The sequence below is a fragment of the Triturus cristatus genome, chromosome 8, assembly GCF_964204655.1.
Source record: "Triturus cristatus chromosome 8, aTriCri1.1, whole genome shotgun sequence".
In the NCBI taxonomy this organism is placed as follows: Eukaryota; Metazoa; Chordata; class Amphibia; order Caudata; family Salamandridae; genus Triturus; species Triturus cristatus.
Window position 1 is genome coordinate 808,124,633 of NC_140591.1, and position 27,497 is coordinate 808,152,129.

The 27,497-nt window shown below is 45.5% G+C and overlaps 1 long non-coding RNA gene across 2 annotated transcripts in view; it reads right to left on the minus strand.

The window, feature by feature from the left end:
* Positions 1-12,602: 12,602 nt before the first annotated feature.
* Positions 12,603-27,497, minus strand: part of LOC146805117 (uncharacterized) — a 38,292-nt gene continuing 23,397 nt past the window's right edge. Inside the window, exons 1-4 of one of the 2 annotated variants that reach the window (XR_014967427.1) lie at positions 26,568-26,768; positions 19,757-19,940; positions 19,376-19,513; positions 12,603-12,834 (exon numbers count right to left, since the gene is read on the minus strand). This is a non-coding gene — a long non-coding RNA (uncharacterized LOC146805117). Of the gene's footprint in view, positions 12,835-19,375; positions 19,514-19,756; positions 19,941-26,567; positions 26,769-27,497 lie in introns of those variants that run through there. The other variant, XR_014967428.1, reaches the window with a different exon arrangement.

Below are 27,497 nucleotides of genomic sequence, written 5' to 3' on the forward strand. Positions count from 1 at the left end.
CGCCAAGTACTCGAAATTGATTTGTTGGTGTGTGGAGAGGGATTTTGATCCCATTTCTGTGGATATTGTGGAGGTAGTGAATTATTTATTTGAAATGTTTAAGAAGGGATTTTCCTACAGAACGATTAATCTTCATCAATCGGCTATTGCTGCTGGTCATGTTCTAATTAATGGCATTACGGTAGGTCAAAAAGTTCTGGTGAGGAGACTTATGTGGAGTATACAGATTTGTAAACCGGTTTCTAAATATAATTTGGTGTGGGATATGACAAAGGTATTGAGTTATCTGGACAGTTTAGGTGCAGATTACTTACTAGACTTGAAGGTGTTTTCAACAGAAGTTAACAATTCTGTTATGTCTGGTATCTTTTAGGAGAGTATCAGATGTTAGGGCTTTAGAAGGTTCAAACAGGATCTTTTCTCCGGAAGGAGTATGCTTTTACCTAAACAAAAGGACAAAAACAAATTCTATGTCAATATTTTATGCATATTTCGATGATCATGAAAATGTGTGTGTGGTACACTGTCTGAAGAAGTATGAGAGTAGGATGTTACAAGTTAAGATCGGCGAATGTAGAACAATTGTTGATTTCGTGTAGATATCTTTATAAAGGGGTGTAATCTCCAATTCTTGTGAGATGGGTGGAGGAGGTGATAAGTAACTCAGATGTGGATGTTCGTGTGTGTGGAACGCATTTAGTAAGGGGTGCTTCTGCTTTCCAAGCTTTTATGCTGTGAGATGTATTGCAAGACATATTGAGCTGTGCTGATTAGTCAAATGATGCCGTTTTTCGTGGATTTTACTTCAAGCCTGTTGAGAATGCAGCTTGTTGTTTATTAAGAAAGCTTTGAACTTGCAATAATGTTAGCCTACGGTCTTGACATAAAATTTAGATTTTCACCAGTTTGGGTGGTCAGAAAATCTGGATTTTATTAAAGACACAGAGGCTAATATTATTCCCATCCTGTTACCAAACCCTGTTTTAAATTTAATGTGTGATATTGTAGCCCATGGTCAACAATAAAGGAAGCGAATGGAGAAGACGAAATCATCTCATGATGGGAAATTTTCTTGGAGTTTCTGGAGTAAGATTAATTATGGACTTGGTTTTATTGACCTTGTTGAATTTTGGACAGTTTGAAGAACATTCTTTTTATTAGTTATGTGATGTGTGGCCAGCTCAAAAAAAAAGGAAGAGGGCACAGGGCTCTGCCCTTTTATTACGTTGGAATTTTGGTGTTATGTGTTCTAAGTTCTTTAAAGAGGCTGCTGAGAGTGGTGGCAATAAAGGAGATTGCAATACTATTAGCGCACTTGTGTCTTTAATAAAATCCAGATTTTCTGACCATCAAAGCTAGGGAGGATTTGCCGTATTGGCACCCAACCAGGAGTGAAACTACAAGTCCCAGGGGGCGTGTGCCAGAGCCCACACCTGAGCCTGCTTCATCGGCGCTTTCATAACGCCTCGCCGATTTGGGACCCGACCAGGAGTGAAATTACAAGTCCCAGGGGGCGTGTGCCAGAGCCCACACCTGAGCCTGCTTCATCGGCGCTTTCATAACGCCTTGCCGATTTGGAACCCGACCAGGAGTGAATTTACAAGTCCCAGGGGGCGTGTGCCAGAGCCCACACCTGAGCCTGCTTCATCGGTGCCAACAGTGTTCTATAAAACGCCCTACGAGATCCGCTGCGCGGACGTGCGCCGGGTGAAGCCCGGGCCAAGGGCGGGCCCGTTTAAGCCCAGAGGAGCCCGGAGGAGACCGGACCGGCCCCCTCTTTAACATTTAATCCATCAAAGGCTGGCTTACTGTCCTGTAAGTACTCATTGAGTGTCAACAGTTTATTGTTTGCATTTTGTCCTCATAATGACTAGGCGCGACGGAAGGGGGAAGAAAGCGACGACAGGTGGCTACGTAGCTGGGTCATTAGACCAATTTATTACGAGGGCCACGTCTGTTTGGGCTCACGAGATAGCCATAACAGAGTGTCGGCTTTCTCAGGACCTAGTCTTTACGAAAAGATCCTCGTTAGGGGCCCTGTCGAAGGCTCGTACACCAGAGCGGCGTCAGCAAAGGGCTGCTGTTGCTGTGCCCCCGAACCGGACTAATTGTCAGTCATCACAAGATTTGGGCAATATTTCTTTGAAGGGAGAGTCATTTCACTTTGCGGCAATGATTGATAAATTATTGACAAATCTCAATGGCAGTATAGTAACTTGAAATACGGAAGCCCCTAGTACCTCTTTACAGCCACAGGGGCACCCCCAGGGGATGGTTCCCAAGAGGAAGCGGGGAGGAGCTGTCCAGTGGGGAAGAAAGCCCAAGATTTCAAAACTTAATAATAATAATGACTTGGTTGTTGTGGGGCCCAAAGCCATCGAAGGCCCGCTGGAGACTTCACCTGTTATAAGTACTCTTCACTTGGCCAATATTGTGAGCACACTACCTATGGCGGAAGAGACTTTTTTGCGGAAAGTAGGTGATCTTATATCATCATCATTGCAGCCCCTCGAGGAAAGATTAGTGTCAATTGAGAAAAGGCTAAGAAAATTGAAGAACTCTCTAGGTCTAGTTTGGATTCTATTAAGGATAAAATGGCCAACTGTGAACAAGCACAAGCAAAGTATGTATCTGAGGGTCCTTTGGTTTCTAATCCTTCATTGATCTGCAGCCGCCCACCAAACCTTATGGATCCCATGGTGACTAGGGAAATTGCAGCCGACTCAAGTACCACTGTTGGCCCAGAGGAACATTTAACCACGGTTTGCAAACCGATAGTAAGCAAAGCCCAACAACAGTCGGGAGAGGGTCAGCTGAAAAACTTAAATGGAGTGTTAAAAGGGAAATCCAATGTTGAAGATCCAAAGATCACCCTTCCATATATTGACCTACCTCCCGAAAGTTCACCTTATGTTGTTGTTTTGGCTGGGGTCCCCGAATTGGAAAATGGTGGAATTTAATCCTATGCTGAATTGAAAAACAAATCTATCCATTGGTTGAACAATAATAGACCTCTCCCGATAAATGTTCAATGCCAAATTCTATTTGTCAGAGGAGTGAGATGGGTAGGACGCAGACCCAAAGATATAGAGGGGGATTGTATTGTCATTAATTTTAAGGACAGTAGGGTGGTGGAACACGTTTGTATGGATTTCCTTTAAAACTTTAGATCTACAATCCAGACTTTGGATCTAAGTTATTTCTATCCTCCCCCAAATTATAGTGCTAACCCAGGTTATTATGGAAGAAACAGGGGATGGCGAGGCCAACATGTTAGGCAGGGTCATAGAAAAGAGGTGGGTTGCAATTTGTATCCACCAGGTGTCCCAGTAAGTAATAGATTTAGTGTACTAGATCTTGTGGATTGACTACCATTCACTGTTCCTCCCACAGTGATAACGTCCAAGAGGCTGAGGGATATCATCAGTGGAAAGGTGGACGGGGGGATAAACCGAGCCCCCCTGATTAGCGAAGCAATAGGGTCCATTGATAGTGAAAGAGCACCCACAGTTGATTCTGATGCAGAGGATGAGAACTTTGTTTTTCCAACGAATATATATATCCCACCCAGTGAAGTGAGATCATACCCCGAAGCAGTAGTCCCCCCCCCTGCTTGTGTCGAGTTTCCTGGATTGTCGGATACCGAAGGGTTGGAGGTGAATGTAGAGAGTGGTCTGGAATTGCAATCTGGTGGCCCTAGAATATTGTCATGGAATATTGCAGGCCTCGTGGCCAAACTTGATTTGCCGAATTGGGGAGATTATATTGACTCTCATGAGATCTGCCTCTTCCAAGAAACTTGGGCCCTAAGCCCCCTCTATAGAGTAGGGTTTGTGGCGTATTGTGAGCCAGCTGTTAAGGGCCCCAGAGGTAGACCATCGGAGGGTCTATGTACTTGGATGGTAACTCACCTTGGATGTGTGGTAAAAAGAGGTGATACCCACTCTCCAGATATTATTTGCATCCTCCTGACAAGCAGAAATCTACCAAAACTGGCTATTATTAATGTTTATTCTCGGCCAGTTCAACACGGTGGGACATCCTCGACTCTAGACTCCTTGGCTAGTCTTCTTAATTCCCTCTCGGGTAATGTGTTCTTTTTGATTGGTGGGGATTTTAATTGCCACTATGAACCCCTCAATGGTCTTATGAAACCTATTACCAGCGATGAGGATGCAATTTGGTTAATCCCAGCACCTAATACATACCCAATAAGGACGTTTTCTGAGAGATAATCCAGGGCATTTTATCTTCGAGAGATCAGGACAGGCAACAGTAATTGATTATTTTTTATCTAGTGTTGAAATTTGGCATAAAGTGGCAGATTTTAGTGTTGATTCACGTATTGAAAGTGACCATAATCCTTTGGTCATATTGCTAGATTTTTGTATGATTGAAACAGATCAAGGTTTTGTAAACCCCCCTAGAAATGATCTCACAGTGGTTGATGGAGGGAGACGTATTCGCTGGGCCACAATAAACCAATCCCCAGAAATAATGTCAAAAATGTATAATAGTATTATCCCCCTTCTAGAAAAGGCAAGCTTTGCATCCGGTAATCCTGCTAACCCAGGACATGGTGATGACCTGGGGAAAATTCACCAGGTAATGGTTACAACCTTGGCGGACTTCTTTTATAGTAGTAGGCCTTCCAAGTGTAAACACCGTGGTGATAAAAACCCCTGGTTTAGCAGGGGGTGTAGGGAGGCAAAGCGAACCCTGTTAGCATCTCTTAAGGGGGTGACAACCTGTGTATCAGGGAAGCTAGGGCTGCTTTTAAGAAAATTCTTTTTAAAGCAAAATCAGAATGGGAAATAGACAGATGGCAGGCTATTAAGACTGCCCTAGACTCAAAAGACGCGAGAGCTTTTTGGAACTTGATCCACACTGGAAAAATAGAGGGCAAGACTAATGTCGAACCAAATATTGGTGAGGAAGCCTGGCTTCTATATTTTAAGGAGTTATACTCAACTTTGCCAATTGAATCGAGTGAGCCTCCGGTCTGTTGTCTTACCCCTGATCCTTCATGGAATATACCATCTTGTACCCTGGTTGAGGTATTATCAGCCCTAGCCAAGCTACAACTGAACAAAGTGCCAGGATTAGACAGAATCCCTGGGGACCTGTACAGAAACGGACAGGTAGCGTGGGCTCCTTATCTTCAATCACTTTTTAACGCAATTCTTCATGGTCTTCCAACTCCCCCCACGTGGGCTGGGGCAGAGATTATCCCTATCTATAAAAAAGGGTCCCCCATCGAACCGGCCAATTATAGGCCAATTAGCCTCATCGATGTATCACAAAAAAACTTCGCAAGGGTGCTATTGGAAAGACTGCAGGAATGGATCCAAGACCATGACATCCTGACCCCGTTGCAAGCGGGTTTTAGAGCCAAAACTTCCACTGTAGACCAGTTGTTCAGGCTCCAGTTAATTTACTGGAAGCATGTAGTTCTGGAAGGTGGGAGCCTGTACCTAACCTTCGTGGATTTGAAATCAGCATTTGATATGGTGGACCGTAACCAGCTGTGGAGTATTTTGCTGGCCATGGGAGTTCCACCATATCTTTGCTTTCAGTTTAAAAGCCTCCACGAAGGTACATTTGTTAGAGTAAGGTACGGCAAGAAAGGGCAACTGACGGCACCGTTTCCCGTTGGCAAGGGGGTGAGGCAGGGCTGTGTACTTGCGCCGACCCTTTTCTCCCTCTTTCTCAACGGGCTAATTGAAGATCTACTTGCCATCAAGGATATAGACTCCCCGAAACTGGCACTCCGTAAGTTTCCCGCATTAATGTTCGCGGATGATACCCTGCTGCTTTCGAAGTCAGCTATGGGACTGCAGCTCGTGCTAAAGGAATTTAGCAAGTTCTGCAAAAAGAGGAACCTTGTGGTTAACATCAAGAAAACCAAATATATGGTCTTTAACGCCACTTTCACCAACTGCCCGCACCCGATGATGGATGATAGACCCCTCGAGAGGGTCCCTATATTTGATTATTTGGGCCTCTCCTTGAATGACAAAATGGGGTGGGGTCCTCAAATCAACAAGGCTAATTTAAAGCTAACCCAGGCTGCTGGGGGAATTTTAAAAGTTCAGAAGAGTTGTGTTCTAAAGATCATAAGCCCACCGCTTGAAATTTACAAAGTTCAAGCTAGGTCAGCATCCCTATACGGGGCGGAACTCTGGGGGCACAGTCCATCTAATGCTCTCACACAAACTGAAAATAATTTTATTAGACAAATTCTGACCCTACCAAAAAATACACCACTTGTACCGCTAAGGATGGATTTGAATATCCTCCCAATAGCGGATCTTATCTCGTCACGCCCGTTGCTTTATTGGCGGCGGCTGTGGAGCACTCCCGAGCTGGGCTGCTACAGGGAGGAACTAAAAGCGGTAATGACATTATTGGGGGCTGGCAGTATACCCTGGCAATCATTTGTAAGGCACTCTTTCCGTGCAACTGGAAGGGAGAAGCTATGGATTAACCCAGAAGAAACTTGCCCAGCCATTTCTAAAAAAATCTTGGCAACTGCACTGAAAGAGTATAAACTGACTAAAATGTTGCAGTCAGTTAATCCTACGAATTTCACTTACGGGTTCCTGGATTTTAAGTGTCACTATGAATTTGAGTGGGTTTTGGACTCTATACAACTGTTATTAGCTAAGAAGTTGCTTTTGCAATTTAGGTATGGGACACTACCGCTATATGCGATTACAAATAAGTGGGCAGGAGTACCCCATCGCTTTTCTCCTGGTTGCCACGTGGAGGAAGAAACAATAGTCCATGTAATGCTCTTCTGCGTGGCATACAAACAGGCTAGGCTGAAATGGATTATTCAACTTTGTAGAAACCTGGGCATTAGGAACTATCGTGAATCTTTTAGGATCCTAAAATCTGACACCGACCCGGTTCATGTGGTTGCAATTTCGAAATGTCTTTTTTCTATGTGGTCAATACGAAGGAACTTGTTAAAACCGGATCAGACCACAAGCAATTCTTAGCCGTTTTTTTGCACCCGCCATATTGACTAATCCTGTGATTTTTATGGTTAGTAGGATGTTACTGGAGGTATTATTATTCATATATGTTTAGATTTTAATGTATCCTATGATCTTGTACTCTTTATCTAGCATGTATTCCAAATTGATGTAATTTTTCAATGTGCTTTTATGGCTGTAATAGCTGCAATAAAGTTTTTATGAATCAATGAATGAATTATTCAAACACTGTGTTGCCTGTAAATCTGCATTAATCTCTCATGATATGCATGAACTGCCTCATCTTCATTTTCTGTCGATCTCCTAATTTTTGACAAATCAAGCTGTTTTTCAGGAACCTTTCATTTAAAATGTTCAATTTCCTGAGTATTTTTTTTGAATGACACTTTTTATTCTCACTTCATAAATCCTTATGCATGGTCATTGAAAATAATGCACCTAAATCTTCCCAAGGCTCTTTTGAAACAGTCACAATCCTATCCACTTCTGTATACCACTTTTCGGGCTCCTCCCTAAGTTTTGGAATACACTTTGTACAAGTCCAAACATCCTCTCTGCTCCAAGGAACTTGGACATAAGCTCCTCCAATCGATCCTCTCAATGGGAACTCTCTTTTACAAACTTCACATTTAGAAGCACTCATGACTTTTTTCATATTTCATTTCTGGGGCATTTCAGTCCAGTCATCTATGTTCTTTTTCACATTCTCCCATTCTCTAATTGAATCTATATTTCTCTGAAGTGTGCTCTTAATTATACAATACTTTCTTTTTGTAATTCAGATTCTCCCATTTTCTTTTCATAAGACTCTTGAATTGTCTTTTTAGCCAGATTCACATCCATTTCTTCAGAAACCCTTTCAAGTTTGTCATATGTGCAACTAGCTTGCTTCCCAGTCTTTCAAATTCAAAAACACAAATTCATCAAAAGTCTTTATTTTTTATATTGCAATGATAAATATCTGAATCTACTTATTCTTCTAAATCTACTCTGTGTTTTGAAGCACTATTTTCACAACCCTTTTCTCACTTCACCAACCTCAGAATCATCTTCCCTTTCACTTGATTCACTTTAATCAGGTCCTTGAATCTGAACTTGACCCTCATTATTAGGAGGTGACCTTGTGACGATCAATACATCATTCCTCAGAATCACTTTTTTGCTCATCTTTATTTTTGTTGTAGTTCTCTTTTGATTTGTTTTAATTTGGGTCACTGGCAATTATGGTAAATATACCCACAATTTTTAACACTTCTGTATGCCATGCCCTTTTCCTCTAACACAGTCTTGCATCAATCCAATTAGGACTAGCTTTACTAATCTGACCTTTCAATATTTTGTTATGTGCTTTTTCATTAGCTACATAATCTCGTTCATTCAGTGCTTCAAACTGTGACTGTATCTGTTGTAGTTTTATTTCAAATAAAACACGGCATAAATAATCCAGCTTCTTCATTTCAGACGTACCATTTTCAGGAAATTGCAAATTTTTTCACATTTGCAGTAGCTTTGTGCCATTATTTAAACCACAGACAAGTATGCATACCATGATTCAAAACCATTTCATATGCAACAGTTCCAACTAGGGGTGGAGCTTGCCCTTCTGACAGGGAATTCTTAGATTTTGTCTAAATTGCACCCATTGTAGATTTCAAACACTTTACACAATTAATCATTATACAGTTTCAAACAATATCTCAAACGCAATAATTAAAGAAACCAAGAACAATGAACATTAAACCTGTTTCTGTGTACCCGGACACAGGACGGAAGTCAAACTCACCACAAAAGGTAAGTAGTTCTTCAAAGCACTACACCATTGCACAAACATCGCACGTGCATATACATTGAGCTAGGTATTAGCCAGCAATACACAGAAAAAGTGTAATTAATTTAATTAGTACTCATTCACAACTAGACTATTAAGGATCTCATAACTTCAACTTATTTTTAAATTTGTTTGCTTTCTTTAAATCTTCCACAGGCACTTTTATCTAACTCGAGATCTCTGAAATCCACAAATCTTCACATAAAATATCAATATGAAGACAAATAAAACATCATCATTCAGTTAATGAAATAGCCAGGGAAACATGGCCGACTTCCCAGCTGGTCCTCCACCTACACACAGTCTCTGTATCCTCCTGGTATGTGGTGCGGGCTGGCACTTGATCTCGCTATTGTGCAAAGCCATGCGTTCTGATATGGCGGGTCCTTCATCGCGGACATGGATGGTCTGGCACATGGACTTGGGCGCTCTACTTACTAAAGGGGACTGGTTATGCGTCAATGACCTTACTCATACTGTCTCCTGTAATGCTCACTTTAAGCTGGTGCATTATAATTTTCTACATAGGACTAATCTTACTCCCATATGCCTGCACCGCATATCTGCATAGCGATTGGGTGCTTGCCCCAGGTACAGTCACGGTGTAGCGGACTCCATGCACTTAGCCTGGCAATGTTGAGAGGTACTTAGACAATTCCACATTCTCTTTGATGTAAGAACTTTGCCAATTACATAGTTATGAAACCCCCACTGCACAAGAAAGTGTCTCATGAATATTTAGTCTAGCTCGCCTGATTTAGATCATAATGTTGAGACTGAACTACAGTCTTGTGTACTGCCTCATCCAATTGGCTTCAACTTAGTCTATCGAAATCTGCTTCCCTCAGCACTTAAAACACTCTCACAGGAAAACTGCTTAGCTTCCTTTAAGGCATGATCTTTAATAATGGACATGGAAAGGATCACCATCTCTCCCTACAATTGCTCAGCTTGATAGCCTAATTCCCAAAGCTTTTCTCATTTAGCCATTTTTGCAGACAACCTGAATGTTGTTTCAGGAAATCCACGACCAAAGGATCTAGAAGGAAGTGATTGAGATTCTGCCACTTGACCTTGCATCTGGGTTCAATCCCCTTATGCATTTTCATAACCAATATCATGTTTGTCTCCAATTTCATGATGTAGTCTGGCATCCTCCTATATCTATTTGTTACTGATTAGCGGCCAAAATAACAGGCTGGAATAATCATTTCACACCCTGAATAACAGCCACTAGAGTGACCTTCTTGGCCTGTTACATTTATTCCTATGGCCAGGAGTCTTGTAGTCAGCCAGGGTTTGATCCCTACTGCATTCCCACCTTTTTCATAAGTATTTTAAACTGCTACCTCTCTTGCTTTAAAAAAAATATTTTTCTAGGAGAACATATTGTCTGCCATTATTGCAAGGCATATAGGCAAAGTTGAAGACTCAATGTGCTTCTGAGCTATACCTGCGTAGCAATTTAATTTGGAGGAACATATATAAAGCTGAAACAAAAGTTAATTTGGAATGTGCATATGCACCAGAGAATTCTTTTTAATCTATAATGGTCATCAGGTAAAACATAGGGATATGTCTTGAAGATACGAGCAATTGTTGGAATTTTGTTTGATCTGGTACGTACACAATGTGTTGGAAAGTGGCTATCTATTGGAATGAAGCATTAGAACATAGGCTGCTGGTTCTTGGTAATAAGTTAGATTGATATTCTTTACTGATATTACTGTATTACTTTGTTGCTAAAAGAAAATCTACGTATGGTAGCGTTTTGTGGATCACATGTGCTCTGATCACAGGCCAGAAACCAATATTGAGAGTTTGGAAGTCACATGTGAGGGAGCAGGGTTTTGAGAAAATAAAACCTGCTCGGATTGAACCCTCAGTAACATTTCATTAACAGTGTGCTGTGAAAAATATTATTAAAACCGTTAAAATAAGGGGAAATGCTTTTGCGCATGCGTGAACTAATGTGTGTACTATTGCATGAAACTAGGCCATAAGTGCTTTGATAAAGGACTAATGCTCGCAAACACTTTCCTCTTGAAACCCCTCATCCTGAGCAAATAGAGAACTTGTCACCAAGCCTTCTCCGGTGCTGCCCCAAAGATATGGAACTCTCTTCCACCGGAAGTACGCAGAATCTCCTCAACGACTGCTTTCAAACTGGAAGCCAAAAGATTCTTAATGAATACATTCTTACCTTAACTGGACTAGATTCACCGGCTCGGAGTCATTGATCCTACAACCGTTGTACCATCATTTGATACTGCTCTCCTCTACCACATGTCCCCCTTCGTAGTCCGCTATATACCTGGTTTATGTACTACTCTCCTTGATTCAATTGTCCTGTAATTATGTGATCATCCTTGTTTCCTATTCTTACCTGATGTCGATATTGTATTTATGTCCTTCCTTCCAACCTATTGTAAAGCGCTTTGATATCCCTCGGGATCTTGTTCGCACTATATAAAACTTTATAAATAAATAAATACAGGGTTACTGTACCCGGGTAGCGATAGAAATTCAGAGGACTGTCTGTTTACCTTTTGCACATACACCACTGTGCTGTCTCCTGGGTAATGTTAAATGTACAAGGGGCAGGAAGTTGGCATATCGATTTCTGCACTTGGCACTAGTCCTGGCCAGGCGACGCATCGCTATAACCTGGATGGGACAGAGAGTACGTGACTTTACTCACTGGTGCAGCGATGTGTTAGAATGGTCCGTAGCAGTGGAATTTCACAAGAGACTTGCCAGACGCTATGACAAAGTAATAGAAGATCTTGCTACCTGTGTAATGTGTTACTAGATCCAGAGGTGAATATGACCTCTTCGGACGGTGAGGATACCGAAAATGGGGAAACCAATGGGGATGAAACAGTTGGGGTGGGTGTCCCATAACCGAGGAATCCTGGTCTATGACAGATGTCTATGTCCGTGCAGTGGGTTGTGTCTGGAGAATAAATTACATGGGGCCAGTTGGGAGTTCTTTATATTTCCCTGAACCATTGGTGCTTATTGTATGCTTACATTGTCATACTATGCTGCTGTACTGTTTATGGTAAAACGAAAACTAAAGGTTTTTTAAAAAAAACATTAATTTAATAATACACAATCATCAACCAACCATAATGTGCCATATACTGCACCTGACACAATACCATAATATAATACTTACGAATCACTAAAACACAACACATGTCACAAAACACACCACACAAGAACCTATTGATACTCCTCAAAACAGACCTCTGGGCAACATCTACAGATACTCTGGCAATTCTCCAAAAATCTCCAGAATTCTCCAGCTTGTTGGCAGCTAAACATTTTCACTACTTAGCCTAACTAATTAATTAGCCTATTCCCCATACCCGCTGGCCGAAAATTATTGACACTTTAGTTAAGAAAATAAAGGGTCATTAGGTGTGAATGGGACTATCTGAGTCTCTCATACACTTAGTCCAAGGCTATCAATAAAACCTGTGCATCACAAGATTCTAAAGTTAATAACTTTTTGAGTTTATTAAAAAATAGTATCACTCAGAAAGCTAAACGTTTAATTAACAAAATGAAAATATTTAGCATATTTTTAAGTGTCAAAATACATCTGCAAAATAGACTGATATAGAGTTTGTCTTCAGAGAAAGCCCAAAACACCAGTGCTCTGTAGTTAAAAGTAAAATGAACAAAAATACATCATGTAGAAGGGTTGAATTATACATGTTTTATTCATGACAACCAATGTGTCAATGTGTACAACAGTCCAAGAAACTCCTACTTTCCAAAGCATCCTATTGGCTACAGCTGTACATATTTAACTAAGGAGATGAATTTACACTTTATGAAAGACAGGAATACAATAGCATGTTCAACTACCAGCAGAGCTTCACTAAGTGACCTTGAACTTGTAACAGAACATATTCATCCCTCAAGAGAGGAGAACAAATTATTATACATTTGTGATAGGTCAGACCATGGTTGAGGCTGTATTTTCTTGATTTTCTGAAATAGAGAAAAAGACACATATCTGTTGAATGCTTGCATATCTAAAATAAACCTGCACTTTTCTGCAGCATTTCATGAATAACTGATAATGCAGCCTGGTGTGATCTGATTATGCTACCTGAAGCTTGCTGAAATGAATCCTTATTTTCTAGCAGATTAAAACTATAACACTCGACTCAATATTTTCTACTATTCCTTCTTTCACAAGTTTGTCTACTTCTATGCTAACGTTTTCTCTCATACAGAAATGGAAAATATGCACCTTGTATATCACATTTTCATGCATTCTTTAAAACATTATCTTGTGGTAGAATCGTTGCAATTATTCCTTCTTCCTTGTAAACACTTCTGGGAATTTAAGTTCTGCAAACGTTGTACTGTCATTTACTGATGACACTTAGTAAGAACTATTCAGATCTTATTTGATACCTAAATTACCTTGGTCTATCCAACCAAGGAAATAAGGTCATTTTTCAGACACATATAAATTACCCTGAGTTGTTTGCTGCGTGAAAACAAAATAAGGCATATAGGTTATCCTGTGAAGCTTCGAAGATGTATGTTTAGTGGTTTTAAATAATTCCCTAACACAAACGCACGTTTATCAATTTAGTTCGTATGATTAATTATAGCGAGAGGGGACCTCCGAATCAACAACAATTACTAATTCTATACCAACTAAGGTAATAGGGCACATTAGTTTGCTTCTATATGTTGTAAACATGTTCAAACCCAAGACATCAGATTCAATACTCAGCACACACTGTGCAACATTTTGTTAATCAATTTCTGTGGTCAACTCAGTTAGTAATAATGCTCTATTACTTACCGATAATCTTCATTACTCCGGGTCCCGTTGTCCTCGTCCCATTCATTACAAAGTGGAGATAACTATCTCCCGATAGAAAAAAAGACCAGAGGCATGCTGGGACCCTAATACTGCCCCTCCCACCGGGAGTACATAAGCAGTACTTACCCAGCATCCCTCCTGAACAAACATGCCCAGACAGGAAGGCCGGCCGCCCGGGAGGGCGGGAGGGCCGTATGAATGGGACTAGGACAACGGGACCCGGAGTAATGAAGATTACCGGTAAGTAATAGAGCATTTCTTCCAGGTCCCTTATGTCCTCGTCCCATTCATTACAAAGTGGAGAATACCAAAGCAGAAAAACGGCCATCCGCACCCACAAGCGCACCCAGGAAACCACACCAAAAGCAGCAACCCAAGGGAGTACCAAGAAGGAGGGAAGGGAGGATCGCAGGAAGCAACCGGCCAGCAACCCAGAACAGGACAGCAGGGCCCCAACAAGGACCGGAGACAACCAAGAAAAAGAACAGAAGGCCAGGGCCACAACAAAGCGGCCGTCAACCAGAGAGACTGGAGACAGGGCAACCAGGCCAAAGGGACACGGCCAAGGAACCCACCGGACAAGGCCACCCAGCCCAGAACCACCAGGAAGGCACACGGGACCCGGCAGCCACACAGACACCGAGCAAAACCCGACCACCCTGGAGAAGGCCAAAGAGAAGAAGCCAAGCCCAGCCAACAGGGCGCAGACAAAAGCACCCAGACCAAAAAGGAAGGAGGAAAGCAAAGGCCAGAACCCGGCCAATCCCACCAAACCGAAGACCCGGCACCCAGAGAGCCCAGAGGAGAAAACCAATCAAACCCCGCAGAGGAGGACCAGGCCCCAGGAAGCATCGCCAGCACCACCAGGGCCACCAAACCCCAGGAGCAGAACAGGAGCCAGGAGCCAGACCCCAACCAAACCGAAAAGGACAGGGAAGGAGACAGAGACTCGAAACCCAGGAGGCCAAAAACCCCACGGGGAAGGACGCCGCCAACCAAACCAGGACGGCCCCAAAACCCAGAACAGCAGGGGCAGAGGAGGTAGAAGACTACAGGCCCGAGAAGCCCCCAGAAACAACACACCAACAGCCGACCACACAACAGAGAGGCCAATGAACCGGATCGAACAGGCACAGCAAGGGTGGGAACAGGGCCACCGGCCGTAACCACAAAAACCCCAATCCCACAGGAAGGGAAAACAAGGCAGGGCGCAAGTCCAGGGCAACCGGGAACCCCCGGCAGACCCCAAACCCGGAAACAACCAGGCACAAACCCGCCAAATCACAGAGGGCAGACCAAAACAGGAGCCAACAAGGCGAAGGACCGCACCGGCACCCAACACCCAGGCCAAACACACCACCAGGGCAGGAGTAGTGGAAAAGGCCCCAGGGTGCACAGCACCCAGACCAGAAACCCACCAGGCCCAACCCCAGCCAACGCCAGAGAGGAGCCCAGAGAACAGCAAAAACCAGGGCAACAAACAAACAGGAAAACAGGAAGCCAGGACCGGAGCCAAGCAACCCGTAGACGTAGGAGGACCCGCAGGCCCAACCAGCCTGTGGAAGGAGCCCACGCAGCGCCCAGGCCAAAGAAAAGGGCGGGAGGTCGACAAAGACCCCAACACACCACCGGCGAACCACACAGAAGGCAGGAAGAAAAACAAACAGAGGAATCCGCCAAAGCGGAAACCAGAGGAAGCAGAGAAGGCAGAGGGCCAAGCAGCAGCAACCCCAGACAACCTGCAGCCAGAAAGGAGGAACCCACAGAGGCAAGAGGAACCACACCCCAACCAGCGAAGGGGGGCCAAATAGACACCCACCGGGAACAGAGCCCGGGGAAGGAAGGCAAGACTGGAGCGAGCCAGGACACCGGAACCAGGGTGGAACCAGGAACGTCCAGCAAAATACACCCCAGAGCTGGCCAAGAAGTGACAACACAGCCAGCAAGCCAAGCAGGCACAACCAGAAACCCCGCAGAACCAGCAGGAATCCGGCAGACCTGGAGCAACAGGAGGCAACCCTGGACATGCCAACCCAGAAGCACCCAACACCAGAACCCACACAGGCCCGAACAAGGAGGGCGGAAAAAGAAGGAGCACCCCCGCAACAGGGGAAAGCAAACACAGGCGAAGGAAGCCTGGGAAGAGAACTGCAGGAAGGAGCAGGCCCAAAGGAAACACCATGACAGGGCCCGAAAACCAGCAGAGCGACACGCCATACCACCCAGAGAGTGCACAGGCAAGGACACAGGGCCGAAGAAAGCCACCAACAGGTGCCAGAAACCCGCAGGAGCCGGAAAGCCCCAGCAGGCCCCAGCCAGGCACCCATGAAGTGGACCAGACTAGACCAGAATCGCCCAGGGAGAAACCGCCCCCGAAGGCCAGACGGAACCCCAACCGGAAGAACCGCAGCACAGAAGAGGGGAAAACAGACGCCAACGCCAAGAACACGACAGCAGCGAAAGACAGCCAGGCCCAAACAGCAGAGGCACGAACCCCAGGCAACAAACAGGCAAACCGCCATAGGGAACAGCCCCCGGAGGGGATGCAAAGTAAAGGAAGAACAGGAGCCTAACCACACCAGCCTGAGAAGCTCACAGCACCAGGCACCCCTAGGGAGTCCCAACCAGGCCTGCCCAAAGCGAACCCCAAAGAGCAGAGGGGAACAGGTGCTGACAGGGCGGCAAGGCCAGAGGAACCGGACCCCGCAGGCCCGCCAGACACCCGACCCAGACCGAGCAAAACCACTGGCTGAACCAGGAGAGGCAGCCAGGACCCACCGAAGCAGGCCAAAGACACGCACAGGAAACAGAGCAGTGGCATAGCAAAAGCAGGGAAACACAAGGACAACACCAAGAAAACCCAGAAGCCAGCAACAGCGCAAAGAGAGCGCCTGGGCCAGGAGCAACCAAGACAGCAGCACCCGGCAAGGAAGGGGCAAGCAGACGGAGACAGCACCCGCCAGCCAGCCCCACAAGGCAACCCCAGCATACAGAAGGACCCGGGACAAACACCCGCAGCTCAAAGCCAGAGCACAGGAGAACAGGACAGGCCACGAAGGAGGCAGTCCGAGGGAAAAACGCAGCCCAGCGCACGCCAATCCAGAAACACAGAGAGGCTAGCCCAAAGAACCGGAGAGGGACGGACCAAACCGGAACCATCGGCAGCAGGCACGACACCCGGAAGCCCCGGCAGGCACCAGACGCAGGCCACGGAAACCAGGAGAGGAAGTGGACACCACACCCCACCCGCCACGCAAACAGCACCAGAAGCAGAGTACAAGCCACCACCGAACAGGCCGCCCACAGAGGAACAGAGCCGGCAGCAAGGCAAGGCCGACCAGTGAAAAGGGCAGGCAGATACACGGACCAGCGCGCCCAAGACCAGACCACAGCACCCGCACCAGCAACACCCCAAGGAGCACGGCCACGCAGGCACAGCCAAGCAGCAGGACAGACCCCGACAGGCCACCAGGAGCCAAGGGGAGCAACACAAGCTGCAAGCACGAGCCTGGCAGGACCCCAGGCAGACGCAAGAGGAGCACGACGCGAAACCACGCGGCCCGGAGCACAGAGGAGAACACATGGCAGAGGCGGGCCCGCAGAGCCTACGGAACATGGCTCCAGCACCACCCAACCTGGACATGGCACAAAACCACAGCCACCAGAGCCCAGGAAAGAAGCAGACAACCACGGAAACACCCGGGATCGAACACGCAACCGGCAGGCCAAGAGACAGATCCCACAACCACCAGGCCACAGCCACCCACCACACAAGGTGGGCCTGCAAGCCCCGCCCAAAAATGCCAATCCATGTCAACGGAAAGAAAAAGCCGGCCCATGTAAGGGGAGCGAACACACGACCCTGGTGGAAGCAGCAAAACGCACCCACCAGCAGAGCTAAACGGCCAACAGGGCAGAAAGCCAGGGCAAAAAGCAAGAAGCAACCAAGGCCCTATTGGCAGGAGGCCCAGGCAAGGAGGGGGCGCGACAGGGCAGCAGGAACAGGAAAGCCTTGAGCCCAAAGCCGGAGGATCGAACAGCAGGCACACCGAGACGCAGCGACAGCCCCGAGCCAGGAACCAGGGAGCACAGCACCCACGGACCCAACGGCGCAGCACCAACAGCAGAGAACCCCCAAGGCCCCAGGAGAAACTACGGCAACACCAGGAGACATGTCGCAAACCGGAGTCACCACTGTAAGGCAGTAAGCCTGCCCAGGACACCCAGAGAGCAAGCACACCAATTACCTGGCCCCGGAGAAGGAACAGGGCAGCATGCAGCACCCGGACCCACTACGGGGCAGCGGACTGCACAGGGAGCACCGCTCTGACACCCGGCACTGTGCAAGCGAGCCAGGGGCTCCAAAGGCAGAGGAAGAGGCAGCCGGCATCAGAGCAGGAACCGGTAGACTGTAGCACACCAAGCGCCACAGCACCAAGCAGCACAACATGCCAAGAGCGCCCCAGGTTCGTGAGAGGGACGAGAAACACAACCAGCCCCACAGAAGGACAGGACGCACAGCAGGAACAAAACAGGCAGGAAAAGGAGAAACCGCCAAGCGGAACTCACCCAAGGCGGGGGCCAGCACCAGGAACAAGGCCCCCACCTCAACCGCCAGCAGGAAACAGCAGCAACACGGCAGTCGCAGCACGCCCATCACTCGGCCAGGCTGCAGAGAGACTCGCCCGCGACCAGGAAGGAACCGGAAGTCACTGCCCCAGCCGCAAAGGGCCGGGCGGACAGGCAGTAATCCGCCGTGAAGAGAGACTGACTCCCAGCAAGCCCGGCAGGCCAGGAGACAGCCCAGAAAACCCCACGCCCGCACAGCCAAGCAGCCGGGCGGGGGGAGGAGAGAAGACCGACACTCCAGCCCAGCAGGAGCAGCACCAGCACATCAAAGTCCATTCTGTCGACAGACAGAAAAAAAGAACAGGAGGGATGCTGGGTAAGTACTGCTTATGTACTCCCGGTGGGAGGGGCAGTATTAGGGTCCCAGCATTCCTCTGGTCTTTTTTTCTGTCGGGAGATAGTTATCTCCACTTTGTAATGAATGGGACGAGGACGTAAGGGACCTGTGGGTAATGCAGTTCACACTTCCACAAATTTTCTTCTTTCAGCAGACTCACAAAATGCCCAAGGATATCACATTTAGAGCAATATTAAGTGCTGGACAGCGTTTGTCATGGGCAAACTGGTATTTACTAACACATCAGTAGCACCCTTACCAGTTCTCGCTAGTTTGGATATTTGGGTGACTGGAAGGTTTTTGAAGCTTGGACTTATTTGAAGCATTTTCCATTTAATCATTCTTTGAGTGACTTTACACACCACTTGTTCATGTGTTCCTGTAGGAGCTGATTTAGCACATCATATAGAAGTTGTTTACCTAACTTCCTTCAAATGAGTGTCTAGGTTAGCCCACAATCTTTTTTGCGCTCTAATGCCATTTGTGTGCATTATGATTTGGACTCTTAATAACTTTCCATATAGTGCCCCACATTTATATGAGACAATACGTTTTTTTGTTATGTGATGCAGTCATCAAGAGACTCAGTATTGCTTTGTCTTCTTTGGAGAAAAAAATTAAAGCGATCTACTGAAGCACATATGGAAATACTTAAGTGGTAATCTAGGTCATCAGTAGTAATAAGAAACATATCGGTTTCAGAAGCAGTTCTGGGTCTTTACCGTTTGGCGATATGATCATAAACTCTCTCTGGCCTCAGGGTGTGTAACAATATTTTTTCTGCTTGCAGAGAATTCTTTCTGTAGAAATCAATTTACAAAAGTAGGTCTTCCATTCTGGCCATCTTAAGACTGGTTTGCCTGGAAAAGATAAAACACTTGAGGCGTAGGTGAATGACCTTTTGCACACATGATGTATGCAGAAGTACACTTAAGTAAAGTGGTGGTGCTCAACACTTAGAGATTACCTTGCATTTATGCAGTACTCTTAAGGAAAATACATTTGATTTAAATAGTCTTGCAATGGTAAAACCAAAGCAAATTAAGACACTTTGACAATTAAAGTTATTTTACCATGTTTGTAGACATCCTAATGTCACTCACCAGCCTTATTTGGATAATCCTGCTAATTTGGATGATTCTGTGATCTCGACAGGATACTCAGAAGCAGTAATAAGTGAGGAGTTGTTGTGAAACGAATCGATGTGTGATGATCCAGCGGTAAAGTGCTGAAAACCGTTAACCAATATGGCTGCCATGTTGGAGGTCACACAGTGTGACCCGCATCCTGAAGAGAAGCATCTTACGTCATTACATGCTGGCATGATTGTAGAATTGAAAGGTCACAAGCAGTAAGCGCACGTTGCAGGAGTGCCATTCGTTCGGCATGCACTTGATCAAATATTTTCCCCGCAGCAAAGGGTGAGCGAGTAGAAATATTTCAAGGGTACTCGCATCCAAAATATCTGCTGCCTATGAATGAATACAAGTCTTCACAAACACGTCTGTAATAGATATTATTCCCTCATATTTCTTCGGTTGCTGTTGTAGGGAGGAAGCTTAGAGTGATTGCTGTGGGTTTTTAATAAGTTTGGATCCCAGTCGTTAGCCAGGATGCGTGGGTGTGGTTGAGGTCAAGCTAGTTGCCAATTTGTGGAGTTGGAGATATTTTACAGAAAAGTATTTATTGATACACAGGAACCAACCCCAGACTGGCATGGCTGCTGTTTCCCCCACTCCACTCCAACCATCTCCCTTTTGTTTACCTCGTTATTCCATTCCATTAGTCACAATTGAATGTATTGACTACACTGAGGACAGCACATGAACTCTCCACAGACACACCCCCACAGCACAGCAACACAGAGTGCCATTGATCAGTTGTGAGCTACAATAAAATGTGTCGTGACTCTTAGACAGTAGTAGCTGGCAGAAAACGTCGGTGGAGGGGCGGGGTAGAGAAATAAAAAATGAATTAAAAATAATACCACTTACCTTTTCGCCAGCCGCTGTCTCTCCTCCGTCTTGTTCAGCTTCTTTCTTCCTGCAGTCCCGGCAGCAGGTAGCCCCCGGTTCCCGGACTCCCCTGAGCCAATCACAATGCTGCAATGCAGCCTTGTGATTGATCTGAGCGCCGTGGTTCGGCGCTCAGGTGGGGACAGGGAGGTTTAGCATGTTTCTCACCCGGCTGTGTAATGCAGCCTGTTAGGGAACATTCAAAGTGCGCATGACTGTTTGTTCAGCCCAAGAGGGCCGGCCAAACAGTCATGTGCACTTAGGGAGTTTGCAAACCACTCCTCCCCCTGTGCCATCAGCGCCGTCCTAACCCAGCCCGCAGCTACAAAAAATAAAATGATAATAACTACATTATCATTTTATTTTTGCTGCTTTGCTCTGAGAGCAGTGGGGCATGGCTCCTGCTCTTAGACCCCACTTCAGGGTTGGACTGGGCTATAGCTATGGGGCAATCCTCAGTGCCCAATGAACTTGTCTGTAAGGTCAGTGTGTAGGCTGGTTCTTTGGCTGTTTGTGGGCCAGTTTTGTGGTCTGCTGAGTCAGTTTTTACAGTTGATTTGTGGTACAGTTTTGTGGTCTGCTGAGTCAGTTTTTACAGTTGATTTCCCTGATATGAAAACATATATTGCCGGCAGCAAACAGAAAGGCATGTAGTCTCCCATACCTTGCAAAAATGTACACAGCGTGTCTTTAGAGGGTCGAAACTGTCCCAATTTGTAAACATGGGCCACTTTTTTTTATTTATCTCAATCACTATTGAGGCCACTTTTATTCTGGTGCCTGGGCCGATTTTCTGTCCAGGTCCGACCTTTCCTCATCAACAGGTGGCATTGAGAATCCTTGGTCTGGATTGTAATACTCACGGAAAGTGAACACCTCACATCTCGAACTCTTAGCCTATCGAACACAATTTACCAAGCTCTCAGCAATAAAGGCCAGAGGGGTCTGCTGGCACAAGAAAACCCTGACAATGAGTGACCAGAACTTAGAGATACACCTTCTCTCCAAAGCCTCTGTGTCTAGGCCCAAGGCTGTCAGGTGAGCTGGACAACCTCTAACACAAATGGTAGTTGTCTAGATTTATTCATTTTATGTGTCCAGTATCCTTAAATGTCCCTGTATGGTGTATAAGCAAAGAGCCAGAACTACGAAAAGTCTTCTACAACAGGGTAGTAACAGGGATACAGATCACTTTTGCTTATTCGTCCATCTTAAATGTGCAAATGCCCCTGTTGCCCCGGGGGCGTTAGAAAATATCAACCACAATCATTCCTGCTTAATTAAACCTTCATAGAAACTTTGATCTGCCAGTGCTAGGTTTTGAGATAAGTGATTTTAGAAACAATGCTACATTTCAATGCCCTTTGCGTCATCTCTTTTTACATTGATCGTAACTTTATCATGCAGCAGTAGAAGTTTTCACATGGCTACAATCGGCAATTCCACCTTGAAACTTTGCAAGGTTATGAATAATATGATTTTCCCGATTTACAAGGTTACTATTTAACATATATTACCCCAACAGGCTCTGTACTTATAAAAATCCCATGCTGTATAAGGAAAGGAGCTACACGTGTTGGCAATGAAGACTGTATTTGTATCTCAGAGTTCATAAAGCACAAAAAACTATTTATCTGTTTCATGCTCCAAAAATGTATCAATATTGTGTACTGTGGGGGCTGGTGACATTTGAAAGTGGTGAGGCGTAAAACAATTGTCGTTCTGCGAGCGAGCTTAGCAAGCGAGCCCGAACCACCTATGGGGAGTTTGGGGGGTTCTTCCCCCGAGAACATTTTGAAAAAAGAGTGGGCATATAGTGCATTTTCAAGCAAATTTGAGAAAGAGGTGACAACCAAGAGACAATGCCCAAAATGGTGTGGGGCTCAGATGTATGATGCCAGGTCTGTTACTCTGCTCTCTCTGCCTCTTATGCGTTAAAATGTGTTTGGGTGAATTCATTCAGCAGCTCTGTGCAGACTGCATTCACTGTGGAATTAAATTGCGTGTGTGCAGGTGCAACAAATTGCAGCCTTCAAGGGAGATGGCTGTGGCAGAAAGTGCAGCTCCATAATTCAATTGTGGTTGTTTTATGAGTTCATCCACCCGTCGTACATTTTCTCATTGAACTACCTCAGCTCTTCATGTTATATTGTTTCCCCACGCTTGCATTTTTGTTTTGTTTGATTTGGTTTGTGGCGCTTGCTGGCATTTTGAACTTTTGAAGTTGCCGGGCGGGTCAGCAGTGAGCAAGTTCTTGAGCGCCGCTTAAGAGCGCTTCCTGCTGTTTATTGGTACTGCATTGGCGACGTCTGATTGTTGCGACATTCCCTAAAAACATAGCGCCTGTGTACCTGGAAGCTACTTCACTTCACTTAATTTGCCTTAAACACATTTGTAATATTTTCCATTTCAGCAGTTAATTTTCTTTGTAACCGCATTGCACAGACAACGGAAAAATAAAATGCAAACGTCTAACCGGCGGCAGGCAACTCACTAATGGCATAAAACAGATCAATAGTTTTTCATTTCCGTTTTAAATTGTTGGATTTATACTGAGTGTGCAACTGAAAAATAAAAATACAGTTTCTGTGCTTCTAATCGCGCCCATCCCTGATTTCCCAGTAACCGTTACAATGTATATAGGCCTGACAGCCAAGCACCAGCCCTCGAGGGAGTGCCTGAGACCACAAATCAGGACAGACTGACAGACAATAGGAACAAAGTGTGGAAAAACTCTCGGAGAGAGTCACAAGGCGAGTTATGGAGCACTCCCAGGCCAAGGCGTTAAGGACCCTGGCGGCAGACACTGCTTGGCACTCACTCCCTGGGACCTGAAACTGTGCAAAGCTCAGCAGTACAGTGGACAGGGACTGCCTGGGACTCACTCCCTGGGTGGTCAAACTGCACAGAGCCCAGCAGTATATAGCGGGCAGGAACTGTGAGCCACTCACTCCCAGGGAGCTGAAACTGTGCGGAGCCTAGCAGTACAGAGCAGTACAGAGCAGGCAGGCACTGCGCGGTGCGGCACTCACTCCCTGGGAGCTGAAACTGCACGGAGCCCAGCAGTACAGAGCAGGTCGGCAGTGCGCGACACTCACTCAAGGGACCCTTCGCTGTAAAGGGTGACTGCTGCCTGCCTTGTTTCCTGGGTTCTGTGTTCGCGTTGGGAGAGAGGGGGTACTGAGTGGCAGGTGTTCCATATCCGAGAGGAGCTGCCTTCAGTGACCTGCTCATTAAGGGCCATATGTAGGAAGCCAAATACCGGTCGGTAACGGCCGATTTTCGGTAAATATCCCGTTACCGACCGTTATTTTGGCTTTTGCTATGTAGGGGGCATATTTCAGGATTCGGTAATTTACCGAATCGGTAAAATTACCGAATCGGTAATTTTACCGATTCGGTAAATACCGAATCCTGAAATGAGATGTAGGTAACACTCAAATGAGTGATGTCTAGGAAAAAGAATTCGGTATTTAGCACCAAATATAGGTTGGTGCTAAATACCGAATACATTGCACAATGCAATATTTTGCTGTAATAACAGTGCCATGTGGAAGACATACATGCCCTTAGGGCGTGTATGTCCGCCACATGTGCACACATGCAGGAATCAGGGGTGCAACAGGGTGTCAATGTGACACCCTGCCACCCTTGAATGTGCTCCCCCCATTACCGAATCGGTATTTACCGATTCGGTAATGGTAACTGGCTTCCCATTGATTCCTATGGGCCTCCTGGCCCATAGGAATCAATGGGAAGGTATGCATCATTACCGAATCGGTAAATACCGATTCTAAATTACCGACCCTTTCCGAATCGGTAAATATTACCGATTGATTACCTACATCACATTTACCGATTCATAAATACCGAATCGGTAAAATTTGGTATTTATGAGTCGGTAAATGTGAACCTACCTACATATGGCCCTAAACCTCTACATTGACATCATGCCCCTTTACTCCAAAGGCCCCTGGCCCAGTGGTAAACCAATTTACTCCTGCAGTACTCGAAGACCAAGAAATAATGTGAACTCCGCCCGTTGAGTAACACGTTTTACTTGGAATCTGCAGTGAAGGCTGCCGCTGTGACAATAGGAAGGGTAGCCCTCAGAGACTGAACCCATGCGTCTAGAGGTGAAAGACAGAGCACCAGCCGCCGCGGCATGCTCGCGGGAGGGGGGTGTGAGGGGGATTCGGGGTAATAAAGAAATAACAATAAAATGTACTGTACCTTACTGCCGGATACCGCGCCGCCTCCGCTCCTGGCCGGTCACGGTGTAATGGTGCAGCCTGGTCCCGCGTGTTCCTGCAGCAGGAACAGGAAGCAACAACCAGGCAGCCTCCCTCCCCTACCCTAAGCCAATCACAACGCAGCGTTGTGATTGGTAAGGCGCAGCGGAGAGCGCCCCAGCCGGGCCATTTTCTCTATGTAGGCTGTTGCAGCAGCCTACATAGAGAAAAAGGGAGAGTGCGCATGACTAGATTGGTCGGCCCTGGGGCTGACCAGACAGTCAGTACCCACAACAGTGGGCAAGCCACTCCCCCTGCCCTCGAGCAGGACCGCCCGCCCGCCCACAACCAGGCACTCTAGGCACTTCTGCTTTCTCGCAGTGCGAGAAGCAGAAACATAAAATGGTAGTTTTACCATTTTATGTTTCTGCTTCTCGCACTGCGAGAAAGCAGTGAGGCGACGTCCCCACGCCCCAATGGGGGAGCTGCCACTGATTGTGTAACAAAAAAAGAATTGTACTGATATGTGGAACTGACTATTACAAGATGTATATTAACATTCTTACATGATTCTTTTTTAAGCTATGTTGGTTATAAATATAAAGTTCATATTACATCCCAGTTATATGTATGATATTATATCTGACTGGTCATCTGTACCACTTTTTCTGAAATGTTTTATCTCTGTTTCGGGGATTGAGGTCTTCCCCATCCGGGGAACAAAATAGATCAGAGTGAACCAACATTCTCAATACAAGGCAGTGTAAACAATACTCCCTAGCTCATGGTCTATAATAGTCATCGTTGGTCTGCCTAAGAACATTTCTCTCTACCAGTGTTCTGAATGGATGAGTTTTTTCCTTAAATAGCTGTCAAAAGCGAATTCATTTTTATTCTGCATGTTTCTATTTTATATGAATTTTAGAACTCTGAATGGAAAGCATTCTCACCTAGTCTCTTTCTACAGCTTTTTGTGTGTCTCTTTCTCTGCCACCAATCACCATCCCCCTGCTTCCCCAGTGATGGTTTACTGGGCTGCCAGTGACTCTAGGCCTCATTTAGATCTTGGCATTATTACCATAATCCCGCAGCGGCGGCAGTCCCAAGTACTTTGTTGAGGTTACAGCGGTCCACCCGCCTTATTTAGATGTTGCGGCTATAAACATAAAACCGCCTAGGCGTCGGTCTTCTGTGCTGGCTAACAGTAATCTACCGCCTTCAGTCCAGCTGATTGCGCTGAGTCGATTTAGATGTTCCTGTTGTGCTGGCAGTGTCCTGGTGGAGTGAAGTTTATGAGGGTGTGGAGACTGGTAAGTACAACTGATTTTTATGTCAATACATTTATGTGGCGTGTTTGCATGAAATACATATGTAGACAATGTGTTATGTCCCTTTGTGTTAAGTATTGCATGCCACTCACCCAACATACACACACTATTGAATGCACACCCACAGGCACCACTAGCCCAACATTCCAAGCATCACTACAACAATTTATTTTTGTAAGTGTCAATACAGGTGTGTTCCATTTACCTAGATTAGTAGGAAAATGAACACTACTGTATTACACATAAAAAAAAGTATTTGCATGTAATAGCAAAGCAGTAATATACAAGGCTATTCCAAGTGTCAGCAGCACACGATACATAAGACAATAGTACAAGTACCTTATTTTAAATCTCGGTGACAACGGAGTCATTTGGAGTCATGGTGGTGTCGGAGCAGCAAAGGCAGTGGCGGCTGGTGGACTTAGACAGTAGTGAGGTGAAAGATCTGCGCGTGACCATCTCAAAAGCCCCTGCCTCTCTACTATTTGGCCCTGTTCCCCCCGCAGTCCGGACCTCCTCGAGCTCGAAGCGCTGGGGCTTCTGATACTGCATTGTGCAGGATGTTGGAGTGATCAAAAATAAACAGTTTGTATAATTTTAAATGAGAAAAATAACAGTCTGTATAATTCGGATGTATGACGTTACAACGCACACTTTTACAACGCATGCACTTACAACGCATTTTTTACAACGCATAATCCATTACAACGCATGACATTACAACGCATGACACTACAACGCATTTTTAAAAACTACCTTTACAACGCATTTCCATTACAACGCATAATACCTTTACAACGCATACCATTACAACGCATAATATTAAATTGCATTTAAGGTAAGTATTAGATAGTATAGGGGTAAAAGTTACTTTTCTAACTCCAGGGGGTGCAACAGTAGGGTAAGTGTTGGATAGTATAGGGGTAAAAATTACTATTCTAACTCCAGGGGGTGCAACAGTGGGGTAAGTGTTGGATAGTATAGGGGTAAAAATTACTATTCTAACTCCAGGGGGTGCAACATTAGGGTAAGTGTTGGATAGTATAGGGGTAAAAATTACTATTCTAACTCCAGGGGGTGCAACATTAGGGTAAGTGTTGGATAGTATAGGGGTAAAAATGACTATTCTAACTCCAGGGGGTGCAACAGTAGGGTAAGTGTTGGATAGTATAGGGGTAAAAATTACTATTCTAACTCCAGGGGGTGCAACAGTAGGGTAAGTGTTGGATAGTATAGGGGTAAAAATTACTATTCTAACTCCAGGGGGTG